At 44.0% G+C, this 19,965-nt stretch overlaps 1 protein-coding gene and 1 long non-coding RNA gene across 9 annotated transcripts in view; one reads left to right on the top strand and one right to left on the bottom strand.

Moving 5' to 3' along the window:
* Nucleotides 1-19,965, top strand: part of LOC309525008 (clathrin heavy chain 2-like) — a 46,495-nt gene that overhangs the window by 9,619 nt on the left and 16,911 nt on the right. For 2 of the 7 annotated variants that reach the window (XM_082210332.1, XM_082210326.1), the window contains exon 1: nt 19,837-19,908. The exons of 2 other annotated variants lie outside the window; for them this stretch is intronic. The gene's annotated coding sequence lies outside the window, so the exon portion shown is untranslated. Of the gene's footprint in view, nt 1-19,818; nt 19,909-19,965 lie in introns of those variants that run through there. 3 more of the 7 variants (XM_082210329.1, XM_082210333.1, XM_082210327.1) reach the window with 3 other exon arrangements.
* LOC309525491 lies at nt 14,889-18,749 on the bottom strand. 2 transcript variants are annotated; one of them, XR_014216344.1, is made up of 3 exons: nt 18,632-18,749; nt 17,202-17,358; nt 14,889-14,998 (listed from the first exon to the last, which is right to left on the bottom strand). It is a non-coding gene; the product is annotated as an uncharacterized lncRNA (long non-coding RNA). The 2 variants fall into 2 exon arrangements; XR_014216345.1 differs by lacking the exon at nt 14,889-14,998 and having other exon boundaries at nt 16,156-17,358.

The raw sequence follows: 19,965 nt of genomic DNA, 5'->3' as shown, positions 1-19,965 counted from the left end.
AAGCTTATAAGCATTCCTGTGTTGGGTAGAAGAGAGGCAGGATTTGTCACGACTCATGCCAGGCTCAAGCAATTCACTTGAGTTCTCACAGCTGGAATCAATTTGAACAGAAGCCAGAATGGCTATGTTCCACCTTCACTGTTAGAGGCAATATGTCTCTGAGTACCAGTTGCTGAGAATCACAGGAAGGAAGAGTGCTCCTGTGCTCAGATGCCACTTGTGGGTTTTCCTTCAGGCATCTGGTTGGCTACTGTGGGAACAGGGTGCTGGACTAGGTAGGCCATTGGCCTGGCCCAGTAGGACTCATCTTACATTCTTAAGCACTTTCTGGAGTAACCAGCTGCAAAGGAGCATGTGGGCCCTGTACCATTAATAATGTTGGAAAGGGCTTATTAATTAGGAAATGCAGGTTCGAACATGTCAAAACGTGCAAGCCTGGACAAAAAGATAAATCTTCACAAGATGTCTGAAGCAACTGAGAGTTGTTGCTTTACATATGGCAGAGCGAAGGTCATTCCACAGTACAGCGGCAACAGAAGAAAATCTTGCCAAGTAAGGCTGAATGTACTGTGCAAGCATCAGCATTAGCCAGCAAAAATTGGGGGGGGGGGGACGACGACATGAGTAGGCTTTTACTTTTCACTATGGGGTCATATTGCTTTCAATTCCTACCAAGGAGACAGGCAGCTTCTCACCTGCCTGTGAGCCACCTGGTTTTGCCTCATCTGGCCTGACAGCAGAGCAATTCTGCAGCCTTGCTGCAGCAAGGATAGAAAGCTTAAAGCTCGTCCACTGATCAGGGCAGGTTATTAGCTCATTTTCCAAGTCAGTCATGAAAAGGAAGGGAGAGTCAGGTCACAAGTGTGCTAAAGGGGAAGAAGGTGACCTTCCAACACCCACTGCTTCCCTTACCTCTTGCACAGCTCCAGGTGGGATAGGGGTGGAAGGGAGGAAGGAAGGAAACCATCATTGCAGTAATTCTGGTATTCTGCTGAACACAAAAGCAAATGGGGAATCTGACAGGGACTGAAAGTGAATGATGGTGCAATCTGAACAGGATGATTATTTCTCAGAGAGTATTCAGGAAACACCTGGGGTCCCAAGAGAAACCAGCAGATGGGGTTTTATAAGTGTAAACTACACTAGGGGAAGAACTTATATGGCAGGACAGCTGTCCAGATAAGCAAAGCCAGGTTCCTTGCAGCCTTTGACATATAGATGCTGAGGTGCCCACAGATCTGAACACATCAGACACAACAGGTTCTCCTCAAAACAGCATGTCTCCTCCCATCCCAAAACCACTATTCCCTATATGCTCCTGTATACCTTACTGCCCATAGTTTAGGCATGTGGAAGCACAGAGTCCTGTTGGTCTGAACCTGACAAGCTCATTCAGGTTCTAAGTTCCTCTTCATATTGTGAACTGTAGGAATTAAGATTTAAATCTCTCTTCAGAGCAGGATCCATTTAAATACCTCATGCAAAAAGGCTAAGCCAGCTACAGCAATCTACTGCTGCTCAGCTGCTACTTCCATCAGCAATGGGGAAACTCATCCAAGATGGTCCAAGCATGCACATTCCCTATATAGATTGCAGTGTGTATGCTTGAGGTCATCTTGGTGGGTCGCTCTGGTCCCCCCATCAATGGTGCTCTTGATATGTATCCTTGCTACTAAAAGCCTTGTGAGGTAGCACCTCCAAGATAGCATACAACCACCCTAGCAGAATAAAGGAGATTCAAGACTAAGGTGGTGCACTTTGAAGAACCTTTGTATCACCTTGCAAAAATGATGTCAGGTTAAGATGCACCTTTTAGCACAGGCATTTGGATGAGGAGTTCAGAAAGTTCCTCGCATTTAATGTTTGTGTGTTACATAGCTGATTTGAACAGAGCTGAATGTAACCCTACTTGTGACTGCATGGTGAAGGGCAAGCTATAAATATCTATATATAAATAACATTAATGCATTGGGTGAAATGGACCTTCAGTTTGTCTCTTCTGAACCTACTGCCGTCCAGCTGATATGTCAGGTGTAGAATATGTGCTTGCTTTGCTCTGGACATTTACCCCTCCAAACGGATACATTATTCATAGCTCCCCTCCCCCAGTCTCTGCAGGAAGTGGGACAAGGGACCCAAGAAATAGGTCAGGCTGGGATCTTCCAGCCCTAACTACTGGAGAAGCATATGGGTTTAAAGGATAGCAGCTGTTCCTGCTTCCCCAGCCCATTATGGCAACCAGACACCCACTTCAGTATGGATTCATGAGAGCAGATTCTTCATAGGTTTTCTCACATTAGCAATAACTGGACCGTGGGGGCAGGCCATAGGTGAACAGGAAGACAGGCAGAAAACTGGTCTACAGAAAGACAAACAAAGTTAAAACATATATTTGATGGTCTGTAATGGTCTGCTAATTATTTTTCTCCCCATTAATTCGTTATTGGTAAAAGTGAAAAGGTGTAGGAGGTAAGGGAAGCAAACTTGTGTACTGAGTGGGTAGGAAGAAGAAATGAGATCTGCTGCAGGGCAAATTTCTACTCAACCCTGAACTTAACTATGGTGATGAGCGAAGATCCTTAGCTTGAAATATCAGTGACCCACAAATAATTTATCTAGCTGCTGTCGCATTCACCAAAGTGAACTGTTAAAGGCAAGCTACTTGAGAGGCTCGGAAATTGGAGTTTTTGCCTTCTCCTTGTGTTGGGAAGTGACCTGAAGACCAACCTGTGTAGAGCACACACACCCCTTTTGGAATTTCTTATGAGGCAATCAAGGAAGGGCATGTTGCACTTGTTCCATCCTACTCCAGAACTTTCCCTTGCTGAAACTTCACCATGAAGTAACACCAGGTGACATTTCCGCAGTTCTTGGCAAAGAGAATCAGCTTGACACTGTTTTGATTCTCCCCTTCCCCCACTATGAAACTCCCACACGGCACTTTACAATTCAGCTTTGCTCTGAAATGCAGATCTTTGGCTACACAGCTTAGCAGCATGGCAGGCATGAAGCACCGTCAATCAAGCCCAGTCACAACACATCACATCTTAGAATTATGATGGATTTGTGAGGAGGGGAGAAAGAGAACCACAGGAACAAGCAGAAGCACCTGAACAAGGGAACTGCAGAAGACAAATCATCTGCATGTCAAATACTCCATGTAGCAATCACCTTTTGCCTTTCAAATGAATTTTTAGAATATTTGCAATAATCAGGTACTAGAAAGGCTGTTGGGGAAACTGGCTGCATACATTTTAAGCACATGACCACCCCTCAAAGAATTCTGAGTTTACCACTCTCGGAACCACAGTCCCAAACATCCTTAACAAACTAGTTCCCCAGATTCTTTGAGTGTTGCACTTTAAATGTATGACGTGTACGCAGCCACAGACATAAACCAGAGGGCTGGATTTTAGTTTTATGTAAGAAGGAGTGCAATACAAATGGCTCTCAATGTGTATCTGTGACTGCCTCAAGGCTGTCACTATTTTGCAGAATGAATTCAATCACATACTAGAAATTTAAGTTTGTGTAATTAAAGTGCTGTATCACAACAAATTCACTTTTTAAAAAACGCGGACTTCTTGCAGTTAGGAAAGTGAACGGGAAATGCACTAAAAGTGTATACTACCTATTGAGTGACAGGAAGACATATATCTCCATGCAAAATAATCAGGATGAATGTTGATTCTCATGTAAGCTCCTCAGAAACAAATCAGAATGAAGCTCCAGTAAAGCATGGACATTAATCAGGTCATCCGAGAAGAGTTTACAAGTTCCAAGACAGAATATCTCAGAATTCCAGTTGCTGAGGAGTAAAAACAGGAAAAAGCTTCCTTGTGGGCTTCCCAGAGGCATCTGGTTGGCCACCATGAGGAACAGTATGCTGGACTAGATGAGTCTTTGATCTGATCCAGAAGGGCTCTTGCGATATTATTTGTAACTGTCCTCTCCATGGGCATGCCAGTCTATCTCCATTCCTTCCATCTGCTTCAGTGAAGAGAGGGGAGCAGACCAAATTCTGCTAAGCACTGAAGGAACAGTTCTGAACTTCATGTGTCTCAATCTCAGGTCATTTCCAGATGAACTGTTTATTAAGCATTCATCCTGATTTCTTTGCACAGATTTGCAGGGAGGTTAGACAATGTCAGCTATCTATTGAGCTTTCATTGTTTACAGATATGGTCATACAACATGTCATCAAGCATTATTGCACACATTCCATTGCACACACCCCTTCCTTATCACAAAACATCCAATTTTTTTTTGGGGGGGGACAGGTACATGATTGAGTCCCACCCCAAAATAGTGATCATCTTGAAGCAGCCTCGAGGCATATCCATACTTGCCTCTTTCCAGGCAGAGGTCTGTGCTTGAACGCTCCGTGTTCAAGTATTTGGGTTTTTTGCCCTGAGCTTTCCCCGCAAAATCCCACTCTTTAAAGCTGAATCGGAGCAAACTTCAGGTTTACTGCAGATTGACATTTACTCCTATTGAACCTTAAAGAGTGGATTTTCATGAGGTATGCTCTGGAGCAAAAGTGGGGGCGCTCAGCTATGGAGCTTTAAATTGTGGACTGTGCCTAGAAAGAGTGGAGGGAAAGTGTGGATCAGACCTTGGTCTCCAGCTTAATTTATGGAAACAATTCACCCACTACCTTCACATATAATGCAACAAAGACATTGGGATAATTGCCTTGAAGGTCCCTGATGTAGTTCCATCTATGAAGAGAAGCAGGTCCGGGGCTGCCAGCACTTTGGTCAGAGTTCACCAAGAAACCTCCAGTTATACCACTATGAATTCTCCAGTGAAAAGGTGGGATATAAAAATGTAATAGACATAGCATAAATACAGTGCAAATGAAGTGCAAGGAAAAATAATTAATCCCATTTGTCAAGAAACTTTATCAGGAGACCAAAATCTCATTACAATGAAATTCATTTTTATTTTTATTATAGCTGCTGCTGTGACAATTTTCCTTGTTTATGTGAGGAGTGTGCTATTAGATGTCAGGGAAAATTTCATAATCTTTGAGGAGGTAACTTGTTAGACTAAATAAAGAAGGCTGCAAGGATCAACATGATAACATTTTAGAATTATATATATTCTGGCGGAAAATAACCAGTGTGTTAAAGAGCATCTAGGTGCCAGACAATTTCAACAGTTTTCTTTTGCTTTAAGAGATAGCACTAGCAGTCCAAAGGTATGAAGCCTCCCCAGAGGTCTGCTCAATTTTTCTAGTGGCAGCATTGTGGCTAGGGATTTGGGTCCCTTCAGTGAGCCAGTGGCGGACAGAGATTGACGCCTCCTTCGTTGCTGTCTGGGCTGCATCATCGGGTGGGCCACACCCAAAGGTGGCCCCAGTGTCCAATCAGCACCGGCAGGAGGTGTGCCAGTGGTAAATTTAAACCACAGCGTGGCTGGAGAGCCCTCCTCTCTTAAACAAATATTGCCCAGTGGCAAATATCCCCCCCCAGGGGGGGTAGGGTGCTTGGGAAGGTGGTGCCAGTCTACCTTCAAGCATGCTTGGAGGAAGCTGATTACTTGGATCCATTCCAGTTTGGTTTTCAGGCCTGCCATGGCTGTGAAGCCAGCTTGGTTGCTCTTATAGATGACATTTATCAGGAGATGCTTGCTTTCCTCGATCTGTTGGCAGATTTCACTACAGTTGACCACAGTATCATTCAGCAGCACCTTAGGGAAGTCAGGATTGAGGACACTGAGCTTCAGTGGTTCGGCTCCTACCTCCAGAACTGCTTACAGAAGGGATGCTGTTGTTTAACACCATGTGAGATGTCCTGTGATGTTCCTCAGGGTTCCATCTTGTCTCCCGTGCTATTTAACATCTATATGAAGACACTGGGAGCTGTCATCAGATTTGGGCTGAAGAGTCATCAATATGCTGATGACACCCAGACCTGTCTCTCTGCTCCATCTTAATCAGGAGAGGCGGTTGAGATGTTAGACCAGTGCTTGACAGTGATGGGCTGGATGTGGGCCAATAAACTGAAGCTAAATCCTGAAAAGTCAGAGGTGTGATGTGTACCAGGTTCCCACGCCCAGGAGGCAGGAAGATGACCTGTTATGGACAGGGTCACGCTCCTCTGGTAGGGGCAGGTCAACTGCTCCAGGATGTGCTTGAATTAATCACTTTCACTCAGGTGGCCTCAGCTGCTATGAGTTTCCCACCCTCAGCTGCCTTATCAAGTTTCAGTGAGAATTGTTGAGATAATGATTCCAGTAGTAGATAGGTAGCCATGTTGGTCTGCCATAGTCAAAATAAAAAAAATTCCTTCCAGTAGCACCTTAAAGACCAACTAAGTTAGTTCTTGGTATGAGCTTTCGTGTGCATGCACACTTCTTCAGATACACTTAGTTGGTCTTTAAGGTGCTACTGGAAGGAATTTTTTTTATTTTGAGATAATGATGTAAAGCACATTGAATACTTGAAATGCACCGTATTAATGTCACCAAGCATTATGTTTTCACTTCAGGAAGCAAAACGAAGATTTGTGTTTTTGACAAGGAGCTTATAACAAGGGTGATGTTTCAGACAGAGATTTCAGACATGTCACCTGATAATTTTTTTAAAGTAGGAATTTAAATATACAAAGACAGTAATGCCAGCCATTATTACTATTTGCCCTTACATATATCTTTTATTCCTGAAATTTCAAATGTTTTACAATGAAGCTTCTTCAATCATTTTGGGGAAATATAATGATCTGAGGAGGCCACAGCTAAATTTACTTACTAGATATCATTTATATCCCACCTTTCTACTGCCAGGAAATTTAAGGGTATGGGGTTCCCGGGAAGGTTTCCATCCAGACACTGGCTAGCCCCAACCCCACTTAGTTTCAACCATGTTGATAGATCATGCACCTTCAGAACACAGGGGTGAATCAAATGTTAGGGATACTTCTGTTGATACAGCCTATCACCGAAAGTAACGGCCTCACTCTATTCTGGTCAGAGCACACCTGGAGTACTGTGTCCAGTTCTGCACACCACAATTTACGAAGGATACCGACAGGCTGGAACATGTGCAGAGGAGGGCAACTAAGAGCAGCAACGGTCTGGAAACCAAGACTTATGAGGAATGGTTCAGGGAGTTGGGTATGTTTAGCCTGGATAAGAGGAGACTGAGCAGAGATATGATAGCCATCTTCAAATATCTAAAGGGCTGTCACATGGAAGATGGAGCAAGCTTGTATTTTCCTGCTCCAGAGGGTAGGATGTGAACCAATGGCTTTAAGTTACAAGAAAGGACATTCCGACTAAACATCAGGAAAAACTTTCTGACAGTAAGAGCTGTTTGACAGTGAAACAGACTCCCTCGGAAGGTGGTGGTCTCCCTTGGAGGTTTTTAAGCAGAGATTGGATGGCCATCTGTCTTGGATGCTTTGGTTGAGATTCCTGCATTGCAGTGGGTTAGACTAGATGATCCTTGGGGGTCCCATCCAGCCCTCTCCTCAGTTCATACCCCAGCCTGCTGCTACTGGGCCAGCTTTATGTATGAGTGTTTTTGCCTGACTGGAATGTGCCCCTAAACTTTAATAATGCCTCGTTTCTTTGAGTAGAGGACAGAGGGGTGTAGAAACTAGCCTACTGCACAAAGGTAACATTTATTAATTGCTCACCCACTTTCCCCTTGCCCAGCAATGGCATGTGACCTCCCCTTAAAAAGGTTGTCCAGAAGGAAATGTGATCCTTGGTTTGAAAAAGGTTTCCCACCCATTCTAATTGATACTTTTAAGTAGTAGTTTTATTGGCCTGGCTGATGCGCTTCAGTAAGGGTGAGAATAATGGGTGTGCCATACAAAATCCATTGAAATAGTTGCACTAGCAGAAGCTTGTTGTGCGACAGAAAGGGTTGGGGCACAACCAACCGCAAGAACCATGCTGGCTTCCTTCACCTTCCCTTGCAAAATCATTCAGCTAGCACAACTAGTACCCTGCTAAGGGACATTAACTTACTGCAACACTGAATTATTCTATTGTGAACTAGACTGAAATGAAGATGCAGGAAGCTGCCCTATAGCGGGGTGGGGGGCTCTTTATCCATATAGCTCACCATTGCCTACATTGACTGGCAGGGACTCCGTCAGGCAGGAAAAGCACCTGCTCCCTGATCCTTTTCACTTGGAAGTAAACCTGGGGGGCTTTTGCTTCCCAGGGTCCCCCTCCTTCAAAAAAAGTGGCATACAAATATTGCAAATAAATAGTGAGCAAAAGAGATGGACAGAATCAGGCAGGGAAGGAAAAGAGACTAGGAACAGAAAAAGCCAACATCCTTCTGGCCTAAACCTGGAAGAACATCAGTCCAATTGCACATGCTCAAGAACCCAGGGCCTGGCTCGGCGGGTTAATGTGACAATCCATTTCTGACAGTGTGTCAATACAAAGCAATTTAAGAGTGCATGAAAAATCGACCCAAGGTAACAGGCAATTTCTCTGCTCTGCTGGTTTAGATGGAAGTGGGGTCCAATGAGGCTGGAGTATCTCAGCAAGCTCACGTCAGTCAGCAATGCCCAGCATCTCCCATCTCAGACCGTCACAAAAAAGGGGGCGCCTGGTAGGGAAAATGGATAAGAAAGTCAGTTCCCAAAGACAGAAACGGGCAAAACGGGCAAGAGATCCTTGTGGTCTCTCTAGCGAATCATGTTGAAAAGCTGCAGCACATACATTCCCCCTGAAACAAAACAGAATAGCAAAAAGAAAAGGTAGTCAGCTTTTCAGAGGGTGCAAGAAAAAGGATTACCCACTTATAAAGATACTCATGTACTGTATTCCTGTAGAAGTTGCTGGTCTGGACAAGGCTCTCTGCACTGCAAGAAGGTGAAACCAGAGCTGCATATCATGCAGGGATATTGTGGGTAGCTTCCTCTGTGGGCAGCTTTACAATAAAATAATTGACATGATAACGAGACATCACTTAAAATCAATAGGTGGAAAATCATTATTCTACTTACTCCTAAGACTAACAACAAACAGCACAGTATTTTGATTGTAAAAATCCATTCTGTTTAACTAAGTATGAAGGCCTGAAACAGAGTGCATAGGAGAACCAGATCTGGTGCTTGCAGCTGGCCAGGTTGAGCCCTGGCCAAGGGCCCCATGGACTGAAGAGGCCCCTCACCGGCCTGACATGGCTGTGCCATCACAGGCCTCCTTTCTTGGACAGCCATTTTAGTGGTAGCTGGGCGGCAGTGGCACTTTTGAATAGAAGCCAAGCTAAAATGCTTCCCAAGCCTCTGCTAGAGATGGTGGGGAATAGTGTTGCCATGGTTAATGGTAGCAAGGGAATACTATGTGGCCACGTTAGAGTGGGGGCCCATTCGTGGCACTATGCCAAAGACCCTCTGAAGTCTGTTGGAACAGTTTCCAAAGCGATAGCCACGTTAGTCAACTGCAGCAAAACCACAATACCTCAGGTTATATACGCTTCAGGTTACATACGCTTCAGGTTACAGACTCTGCTAACCCAGAAATAGTACCTTGGGTTAAGAACTTTGCTTCAGGATGAGAACAGAAATCGTGCGGCAGCACCGGGAGGCCCCATTAGCTAAAGTGGTGCTTCAGGTTAAGAACAGTTTCAGGTTAAGAACGGACCTCCAGAACGAATTAAGTACTTAACCTGAGGTACCACTGTACTCTTGTTGCACCTTAGAGACTAACTAACCTGACATAAGGTTTCCTGGACCACTGGTTAGCTCTTATTAACCTCCTAAAAATGTCAACCAAGTGAGCCTTGGAGATCTCCCAGTTACTGGTGCCACACTTATACACAAAAAGGTCCATTCCTGGGAGAGAACCACCTCACTCTAATGCAGGTGGTGGTGGCCACTTACTCCAGATGAAGTCATAGATCTGGGAGGAAGCAGTCTCCATGCCATTCCAGCTCCTGACCACCAACAGTTTCAAAACTATTGGCTGGTGATAGATCCCTGGAAAGTCCTACCTTTATCCCAGGGACAGGTGTAACTCACTTTTGGGAAATATAGCTTGAGGAAAGCTCTAGCTCGTGAGCACTTACAGAGGACGACTGAAGTAAAATTCATTTTTATATCTCAATCACTCATCAGGCAAGGTGGCTACCAAACGCCAAACCAAAGGAGGCCACATGCTGAATGATGGGGGCTCCCTCTTGCTACATAGCAAGTAATTATTTGTGGGTTGATCCTTGATTCACTTGTTCTAGCAAGAAGTAGCGGGGGAGAAAGATGTATATTATAGAAATGAGGTTCAAGTTAAAGCAATAACAGTTTCCGTTTTCAGCTGCTTTTCATGATCTGCCCTCGGGAGATTGTGCCTAAATGAGATTGAGCTGCAGTAAGAATGCTCATAATCCTTTTGGAATGGAGGAAGGAGCTAACTCATCCACATGACACCCAGTTCATAATGGCAGAGGGTCCCTTATATAGAATGCAGAGTAAGGCTTGCTCACTTCAGTGTTGTTCTGTCCATTCACAAGCAGGCTGGCTTGAAGGAAGAAAAAAATCTTCAAAATACTTTCACACATCATAAATTTTAGTCCATGTGCCTGCTGTATAGCCTGTGGAATTAGCTGCTACTCAGTAAAAGCAGGGACCAGCGGCATTTATTACACACACTTCCTCCCTCTCCAAAGCTGTTGCCCACTTATTTGCAATCAGTCAAAAATTAAATGCCACCATTATTATTATAGTTATTAGATTCCCACCCTTCACAGCAATATAAAATACAGCATTAAAAACTATTTATCACATGCATTGTTTTATTTCAAAAGTTTATACCCCACTTTTCAGTCAGGGAAATAATACCTAAACCCTGCCAGAACTTACATACTGTACATGCAAACCCAGCAGCCTTTCATCCTCTGGAAGATGGATGGGGCTGGCGCACAGCTCTCTTCGGTTCTGCAGCTCCAATTCTGCTGGAGCCGAGGGTACTTTCCAGCAAGGAGCATGGAGAAAGCAAGCTCTCCACAGCTGCTCCTTGTTTCTGGGCAACAGATGGAACTAGGACCAGGTTGCTCCACCAAGCCTTGCCATGAGGTTCTTCTTGGCCAAGGTGGTGGTGGTGGGGTTGGCATGGAAGGATCAATGTTTGCTGTTCAATGATGTCTCAAATATTCTAAACAGTATTTTGTTTATATGTCAATAGTTGGCTTTTATGTTTTTAATGTGATGGCTCCTGAAGAAGAAATTTCCATTCCGAAACACATTGCACTAAACATTCGTAATTGCTACTTTCGAGAACTAGTTTCTCATTTTTTTTACATTCTTTTTTTGGGAGGCAGAGCGTACAATCTGCCAGGGACCTATAGTTCCCTGGCCAGTGGCCCAAGTCACTGGGCAATTTTTAATGTTGGCACACTATTTCACCAGTGCAGTTGAGAGCCAGTGTGGTGTAGTGGTTAAGAGCGGTAGTCTCGTAATCTGGGGGACCGGGTTCATGTCTCCGCTCCTCCACATGCAGCTGCTGGGTGACCTTGGGCCAGTCACACTTCTCTGAAGTCTCTCAGCCCCACTCACCTCACAGAGTGTTTGTTGTGGGGGAGGAAGGGAAAGGAGAATGTTAGCCGCTTTGAGACTCCTGAAGGGGAGTGAAAGGCGGGATATCAAATCCAAACTCCTCCTCCTCCTCCTCCTCCTCTTCTTCTTCTTCATCTTCTTCTCACATTTTGCACTCACTGAGCTTTAATGGTTGGTGGGGTTGTGAGGTTCAAGGCATATATCTGCATTTATGGTGGCAAAGTGAGGTTATACAGACCTTTGGGCTGGAAGAGTTCAAAGAATTGGGAGTCAATCTATAACACAATCTATAACACACTGGGATAGTGGATGATGCTACTCAATGTATTAGTCATAAAGAACTGCTAGCATTTTTGCTTGTCACAGTGAGCTTGGAGATCACTAGGTGTTGGTGCACTACAGAAAGGTTGTCAATCGGGTTCTGGTTTGGCAGAAAACTGACCTGTCAACTTAGTGCAGTAAAGGGGAAAATGGGGAAAACAAATCTGTTGGTCTTTATATGCAACTTGGCAATCCTTTATATCCTCTATGTGTCACAAAGATTAAATCTGAAGAACGCCCCCCTCCCCATGCACACATGGGGGAAATATGGAGACAATTGTTGGACTAATGCAATGGTACCATAATCTATAAAGTACAATAAGCCTTCAACTTATGAGGGGGTTGTGTTCTGGGAATTGCACCAAAAGGCAAAAATGCATGTAGCCAAAACACACTGGGCACAATGGTGGGTGGGATTGCCAAAGTATTCCCCCCGCACACAGATGCTCCCCCTGTTTTGGCCAAGTGTATAAAGCTGAATGTGCACAAGTTAAATGTGTGTAAGTTGTGGACTTACTGTACTACTGTATTCCTTTAAGTCTGTGGTCATACTTTGTATCGGTGGAGAGGAAGAGTTTTTATGTGACAAATTGCATGTTTTGTTGGTCGTGTTTATTTAGAAAACAATGAAACTATTTTAAAATATATATTTAGTGCCGATAATCCCCAGACCAGACCAATTTGCCACTTAAACCAAAAGATGATGCTTTAAAAACCCATCACCATCAAAATGACTTTCATTTGATAGCTAAATAGAACATCCCACCGTCAGGGGCAGTGTAGTTTTTGGACGACAGGCTCTGCAGATTGACAATAGAGGGAGCTCTGCTGCCTTCATGGCCTGCTTGCGCATCTCCAGGAAGCTCCTTGCCGTGCTACTTTTATTGTTTTGGTGCTTCTTGGTATTTATTTGCTCTCTACTGACCACTGCTGCAGCTTGTTTTAGTAATTCATTTATATTTTTAGCGTTTTAATCGCTTCGTTTTTATTGCTACATAGTTTCTTTTTATGGATATGCGCTGCTTTGGATATGCTGACTGAAAAGTGACTCATAAAACCCATTTAAATTAAAAGAGACGGTTTTGGGAACTGGTTGCCAGACTGAATGGGCCGTTGGTCTGAACCAGCTGGGCTTTCCTTATGTTATTAGCTCAGCAGTATAGAGATGGCTGGTAGGACAGCTTCTCCAGATGTGCCGGCTGTGGGCGATGAGACTTCTAACCCAAAACATCTGGAGGGCATCAGGCTGAAGAAAGATATCCATTAGGAACAAGGCAGCTTACATAGCCCACTGCTCAAGAAGAGCAAAGAGCAGCAACAGCCCAGCATGACTCAGGACAGGCAAGCAATAGGTAACAGAGGAAAACGTTTCAGTCAAGGGGAGGGATCTCCCTTTTAAGTTTCCCACAAGCAGCACTTAGTATTACAACTACAAAAACCTCCAGGATTCTGTTGCTTAATGTGTGGGGGGGGGGTTGTTGTTGTATTTGTATTCAGTTTGAAGAGTGAGTTTGTGAAGCAAACAAAATTAGCAACGCAGGCGACAGTACCCAGAACAGTTGCTTTTCACATTTCCAGCCATGAACAAAGAGGAGGATGAGCGCTCACCACCTTGGTACCCCAAACACAGACAAAAGAGAGGACATCAGAGCAGGAATACCAATGAGGAACATCTTAATTCCTCCCTACATACCAGACGGCATTAAGAATCTCCTCACACAGCTCACTTTGTGGTGGTCCTCCTTATCACTTACTGGAGATGAATCTATACATTTCTGAGCAGCCGTCCAGATGCTAGGCAATTGGTTAAAGAGAAGGGGGGATTGCGGAGGCTCTGAAAAACACTGTTATAAGAAAGCATGTGTGATAATGCTGTGGTTCTGCCCCCTGGAGAGGGAAGGCTGAAATATTACTCCAGTAGCCATCTGTTATGCACTTGTTCATACATATTTTGGGGCACTGGAAAATAAGCTGGTATATGTGTGTGAGAGAGAGACCAACCTGGAGCAGAGAAATAGTTAAATAGCTCCAACCAGGGTGGCTCTGGGAGCCTGAGCCCCAGGTCTTTTGTACTGAGTCCTGCTCTCCTACCCCTCCTCCCTCCTTTTAAAAACTTTGAAAAACAGACCTCAGCCACTTACCATCACAATTTGCTTTCCAGTTGTGGCTAGAGATGGTGTTAATCTGTGGTTGTTCAACATCATGTGTGAATGGTGTTGATTTGTGACAGGGGCATGTAAGTATATAAAAGTGTGCCTGCATGAGAGTCGTGTCAGATGCTGAACAAGAGTTATTTGAGTATTCGTATGTACATAAGCAGCAGCTCTTGGCACCTGATTTGAGTCCTCTGCCCAATCTACCTGCAGCATACAGAAAATCCTGTTGGTGCCATGTTGCTGAGAGTAAGCCCTGACAGTAAGAGGCAGAGTTTGCTTCCCCGCCCCCCTGGAAGCCAGCCTTACTTTGCATCTATGCATATAAATTAGCATATGCAAATATGAGCCTGTGCTCAGAGTCCTTGAATCACGCAGCACTCTCTTCTCTGATTCAAATCAACCCCCACCTGAAGTGGCTTTTCTCCTCTAAAAATGTCAACCGAGTTGCATCAAATGTTCACTTAGCATCTTACCCTTCTAAGAACAAAAGGGTTTTAACAACTAATCATTCCTTAAGAACAAAAGGGTTTTAACAACTAATCATTCCTTAACCCTCACAATCTTCCCCAAAAATCGACTCCCAAGAGAAAGAATCGTATTGCAGATTAGATTTGCCGTTAAAAACGCACTGTTGGGAAGGGGCACCTAAGACAACACAGATCCTGCTTGTTTTGCCTCGGTATCCTCCAAAGAAAGACATCCACAACCTCACTGCATCTCTGGAAGGCAAGCCCAATGTTTGCAGAGTACTTTCAAACAGACCCTCTTACAAGCCATCTACAAGCCATGCTGTCAAGCCATTTCAGCCATATTAAATCCCTGTGCGGAGTTGATGGTGCAGGGTGCAGATTGAGCATCAATGTGACTTTGAGGACTGAATCTCCTTTGGATACAGCCAAGCATCTGTGCTAAGAACGGGATCTAGGGGCTGATCTCAGCTCCAGCTGCTTCCAGTCTCTGTAGCCAGCACCCACTTATTAAATCAGAATGTTTGATTTTGAGCTGCAAGTTGGTGGAGCATGCAAAAAGAGAAGAGAAGAAATAGGCTTTGATTAGAAGCTCACACACAGACAAAACAATTTAAACAACAGAAAGTGTTTTACTAGCATATAAGCCTTTCAAAGCCACAGCTGCCTGGTTCCTAGCCACAGGCTGGATTAGCTAACAGGTTTACTATCAATGCCAGTATGATAAACTGTGAAGCTGGAGGACATCACAGTCTTTTAATCCCCTCCCCCAAATGTGACAGGTTAAACCTATATGGCCTTACTTCACTCACACTTTGATCTTTTGTGGTTTACGTATAAAAGGGCAAGAGGGTGGAATCCACTCCAGCCTTCCTCAACTTGGTGCCTCCGAGAGGTGCAACTTCCATCAGCCAGGGCCTGGGCACCAGGTAGCGGAAAGCTGGGTTAACGTGTCAGAGGCTGTTCACCTAGAAAATAAATCTGCTCATGTTTTCCTTCAGGGCATCCCAGGAGGCCCAAAGAATAGCAGCTGTTGACAATGTGGCAGCTACAGAAATGGCAGCTATGGAACAGGCACATTGACAACAAGCAACTCTATAAACACTTGCTGGAGGAGTTGTGAGGTGGACTCAGGAACACATGGGCCACAGGAAAAGATGGGTAACTGTTGTGCACACCCTAGTCTCCCACCTGTGAGACACTTCAGGGATGTCCGCACCTATCAGTGTTTGGTTTCCTTGAAATGGAGGCCAATGGAGGTTGTGATGTCTTTAAGGCTATATTTACACATATATGCAACCTGAGCATGGGATGTAAGAGTGGGACCCTAAGCTATAGCTTGTTTAGCTCATAAGTAAATCCGGCAGTGATAGAGGAGCTCTCTCACACACAACCCCACTTGTCCCACTATTGCTCTCCATCGTAGGATGACATGGCATCCAGCCAGGCAAGGTGGGGAAAGGCCCATCCATATGACTTGGCAACAGGGCTCATTCTTAAAGAAGCTGATGATGGAAACTTAGCTGAGTAGCTAAGGCCATAAGAACTGGTTTGACTGATTCAGCAGGTTTCCTCTTAGGGATTCTAACCTTACAGACACAGGATCAGAGCCATGCATATAATCCAGATTGGCTCCCCAATCCAATAGCATTTGGGGATCTGAGGAAACAGAAGAGGGGAACAAAAGGTAGGTACCATTGTGCATAGGTTTTTAATCATTTATATTTTTAAAAAATCCAAGAAGAGAAAAAACACTTAACGTTTTGGAGGCTCCTGGATGTGAGAAAGGGCACAAATCCTGTGACGTCATGGCATAATTATTTCCACACCCAACCATACCCTGTTCTGCGTGACATTTATGAAATTGGAGTCAGTATGGGTAGAATCAGTCCAACCAATGCTTCAATATGTATTATATATGTTATTCCAAAAAAACACTTTTCATTATTACTAACACAGGAGTGGGCAAACTGCATTAACTAACTATACTGAGATATAACCAGGTGGCAACTTTCTGCACTCTGCAGTCTGGAGTTGCAGCACACACCGGGAAGAGCAGAATGTGTCCAAGGAGAACTAGGCACTTCTCTCGGAACACCACTATGCTACTTAGTGGAGGCCAGCACCACAGCCTCCAGCACCCACACTGGTACTAGCACCAGTAAGTTAGCTTTCTGAATCAAAGTGGGGAATGGCATTCCCTGCATCTGGTTCATGCAGTCAGAAACACCACACTCCATTCCAGAAACAGAGTATAGTCTTCCTGACATATCCCTAGGGGGCAGCCATACCAGTGGTTTTGTCCTGGTTTTTCTGATGCTGTTCACTGGTGACGTCCAAAGGCCAAGTCTTACAAGAAGTACCTTTTTAAAAGTGTTCCTCACCTTCAAATTTTCTCTCTAATGTCCTGCATATAACCAACAGGAACAACAAGCTGGGGGTACTTCAATACATTTGACCAGATTCTTGCATTTCAGATAACAAGCTGGTATGTGCCTAAGGATAGGCAAGCCAAAAAGGGATAGCTCTGGGCCAGCATACCATAACCTTTATGAATGGATTCACGGTCTGGGAAAGGTTCTGATTCGCAATGCAAATCAGTGGGCCAGAAACACCTTCTCACCCCATAAATTTGCTTGTAATGAAAGTTTCTGGTGAGCTGTGCCAAACAGCCAGCAGAATATTTGATAAGTAAGAATCCTTCCACTCTGCTTAACCTATTCCCAAGTACGGTATACCTTGTGTTGCTCTTTGCAGTCTCAGGGCAGGAACCTCAAGGTTCTGCTTCTCCTTGTTTGCATATCACCTGGTACAAACACGGCCTTACTGAGTACCAACCAGACCACACTCAAGCCCCCTTGGTTCTCAAATACAGCATTGGTCCTCCAAGCATTCCTGAATAAAGTAGGAGGACAGCTGTTAAAAGTAATTATGTGTACATCACTACAGTATTGGAACACTAGTTTTGAACTGGATGGACCTGATCCAAAATCCTAGAATTCACACCTCTCATCTGCATCCCAACAGCACAGATTTGGTGCCACTTGAAACACATATGGCTTCTCAATTCACACCAAAGCTGGTTGAGGGAGTAGGAAAAATTTGTATTTAACAAATTGAACGCTAAAGATTTTAAGAAAACGTCAACATTTTGACAAAGTATCAAAGTGTTTCAATTGCCACCAAAAATTTCAGGCATCTATTTTTGACAATTTTTTATCAAAACATTAAAGTAGTCATCTTGTGCCTATTGGCTATATGAAGTCCCCACATATGCACATAACTAATGGCAGAACTGAATGTTAAACTAAAAGCACAATACTGCACCCACCCATTTAGCAACATTTGGAGGACCAGAAGTTAGCTCCATCTGACTTGCATGTAAAAAAAATGTTTATAATAAATAATTGGAAATTACTGCCTCCATTAATAATGAACTCATCCTGCACTTCTTTTACAGGAAACATTTCTGCTAACTGGTCTTATATCTAAATTGTTGGCCTTCTCCTTAGCCATTATGAATGACCTTAAGCAATTTCCCGATTTTCAAAAGGTGTGGGTAGGCAAACTAAGGCCCGGATCTGGCCTAATCGCCTTCTAAATCCGGCCCGCGGACGGTCCGGGAATCGGTGAGTTTTAACATGAGTAGAATGTGTCCTTTTATTTAAAATGCATTTCTGGGTTATTTGTGGGGCCTGCCTGGTGTTTTTACATGAGTAGAATGTGTGCTTTTATTTAAAATGCATCTCTGGGTTATTTGTGGGGCATAGGAATTTGTTCATTCCCCCCCCCAAAAAAAAAATATAGTCCAGCCCCCCACAAGGTCTGTGGACCTGCTGAAAAAGTTTTCTGACCCCTACTTCTTCCTTCCCATGTTTATGATTTTAAAAAGCAGTATAAAGCACTCAAAAGAGGAACTAAATTTTGCAAAGTGATATTATTCATTCCAGTCACAAAAAGCTCAGATCCATAACAAGGAATTTTTAATGGCTGAGTTCTTAGTGACAGTGCACTCTGAGTGCTCAGCTAGGAATTCTGAGTCTCCCCAGAGTACAAAGGGATTCCAGAACTTTTAAGTTTGCAGATCTAAGCTTACTTACACCCTAATTTTAAAGTTTCCCCATAAATAAGTTCACCACTAACTTTGATCAACTTTAATGGGTCTTACTTCCTAGGAAGTAATATAAAGTCTGCTTAATACTGTAGCCTTACAAGAGTGAAAATCTCACAGAACTCAGAAATGTTTCGGTTTGTGACGTCCATAATGGCTATGCTCTGCCTCTATGCAGTAGCACCTTAAAGACCAACGAAAGCTCATACCAAGAACTAACTTAGTTGGTCTTTAAGGTGCTACTGGAAGGATTTTTTTTATTTTGACTATGGCAGACCAACACGGCTACCTATCTGTATCTGCCTCCATGGTTGGAGACTATGTCCTTCTGAATACCAGTTGCTGGAAACTGCAGGGTTGCAGAGTACTCTTACACTTGGGTCATGCTTGCCAGCTTCCCATAGGCATCTGTTGGCCATTATGAGGTCAGATCTTATGTTCTTAACTGCTCAAAATTCCACAGAAGGGAAGATTTCGTTCGCGGAAGCTTCTTTTGCCACCACTGCTGTGTAATAAGAAGAGCCACACTTTGTGATGTTTCCGGTTCTTTTGTGCAACTGTCTAAAGATGGAGAAGCCCACTTGGTGGGCTGGACCCGGCAATGCTGTCTCCAGCCAAGGAACCCTGAAGCTAGTGACCTCTTTTCTGTAATCCTCTCCACTGGTAGGCTCAGCATTGCCAAGCACAAACTTTCCTACAGCGAAAGGGAACTCTAGAAGCAGCAGAATACTAAAAATAAGCCAGTATGATGTGTGAATTAAATGAGGGTGGCAGAAATGTGTATCTGCTACCCTGCTGCCACATCCAACCGCAAGACACCCATATAATCACACCACAGGGAACCCCATTCAATCTAACTTTTAAGTAACTCTGGGAAATTTATTGGCCAATATATAAACAAACAAACTTCATTAGCACAGAGTTAAGGCTCCCCTGGGCCCACTCATTCCCTCCCAGAATATCCTCCCAGCAAAAATGTAAACTTCATACAAACAATAAATAAAAGGTTGGACTCTGTTATACCAGAAAGGTGCCACAGTTTCCCTGGTGAACACTGATCTTTGCCATTTATCCTCACAGAACTTGTCACTTCTTTCCCATCACAACTATAGAGCACACAGTCCCCTCACACCCCACCATGTTCTTCCCTGGACCAATTCACAAAATAATCTTGTTTTGCTTTGTTTTTTGGAATACTCCACTGCTCAAAGAGTGCTGAAAGGAAGTTCCTAGGCGCCTTGATATCATTGTGAGTAAACACATTCCAAAGCTCTCCGTGTTCCGGAAGAGGCTCTTGCCAGCTTAATGCTTCACAAGAAAAGGCTGTCCTGGAGGTGAGGGGAATGTTATCTTTTGTTAGGGTGATACCTAGTTGCACTGCAGTGATCTCA

Source organism: Podarcis vaucheri, assembly GCF_965113315.1.
Source record: "Podarcis vaucheri genome assembly, chromosome: 2".
NCBI classification, from domain to species: Eukaryota; Metazoa; Chordata; class Lepidosauria; order Squamata; family Lacertidae; genus Podarcis; species Podarcis vaucheri.
The sequence above is the reverse complement of the archived record's forward strand: the minus strand, read 5'-3'. Positions and strand labels throughout refer to the sequence as shown.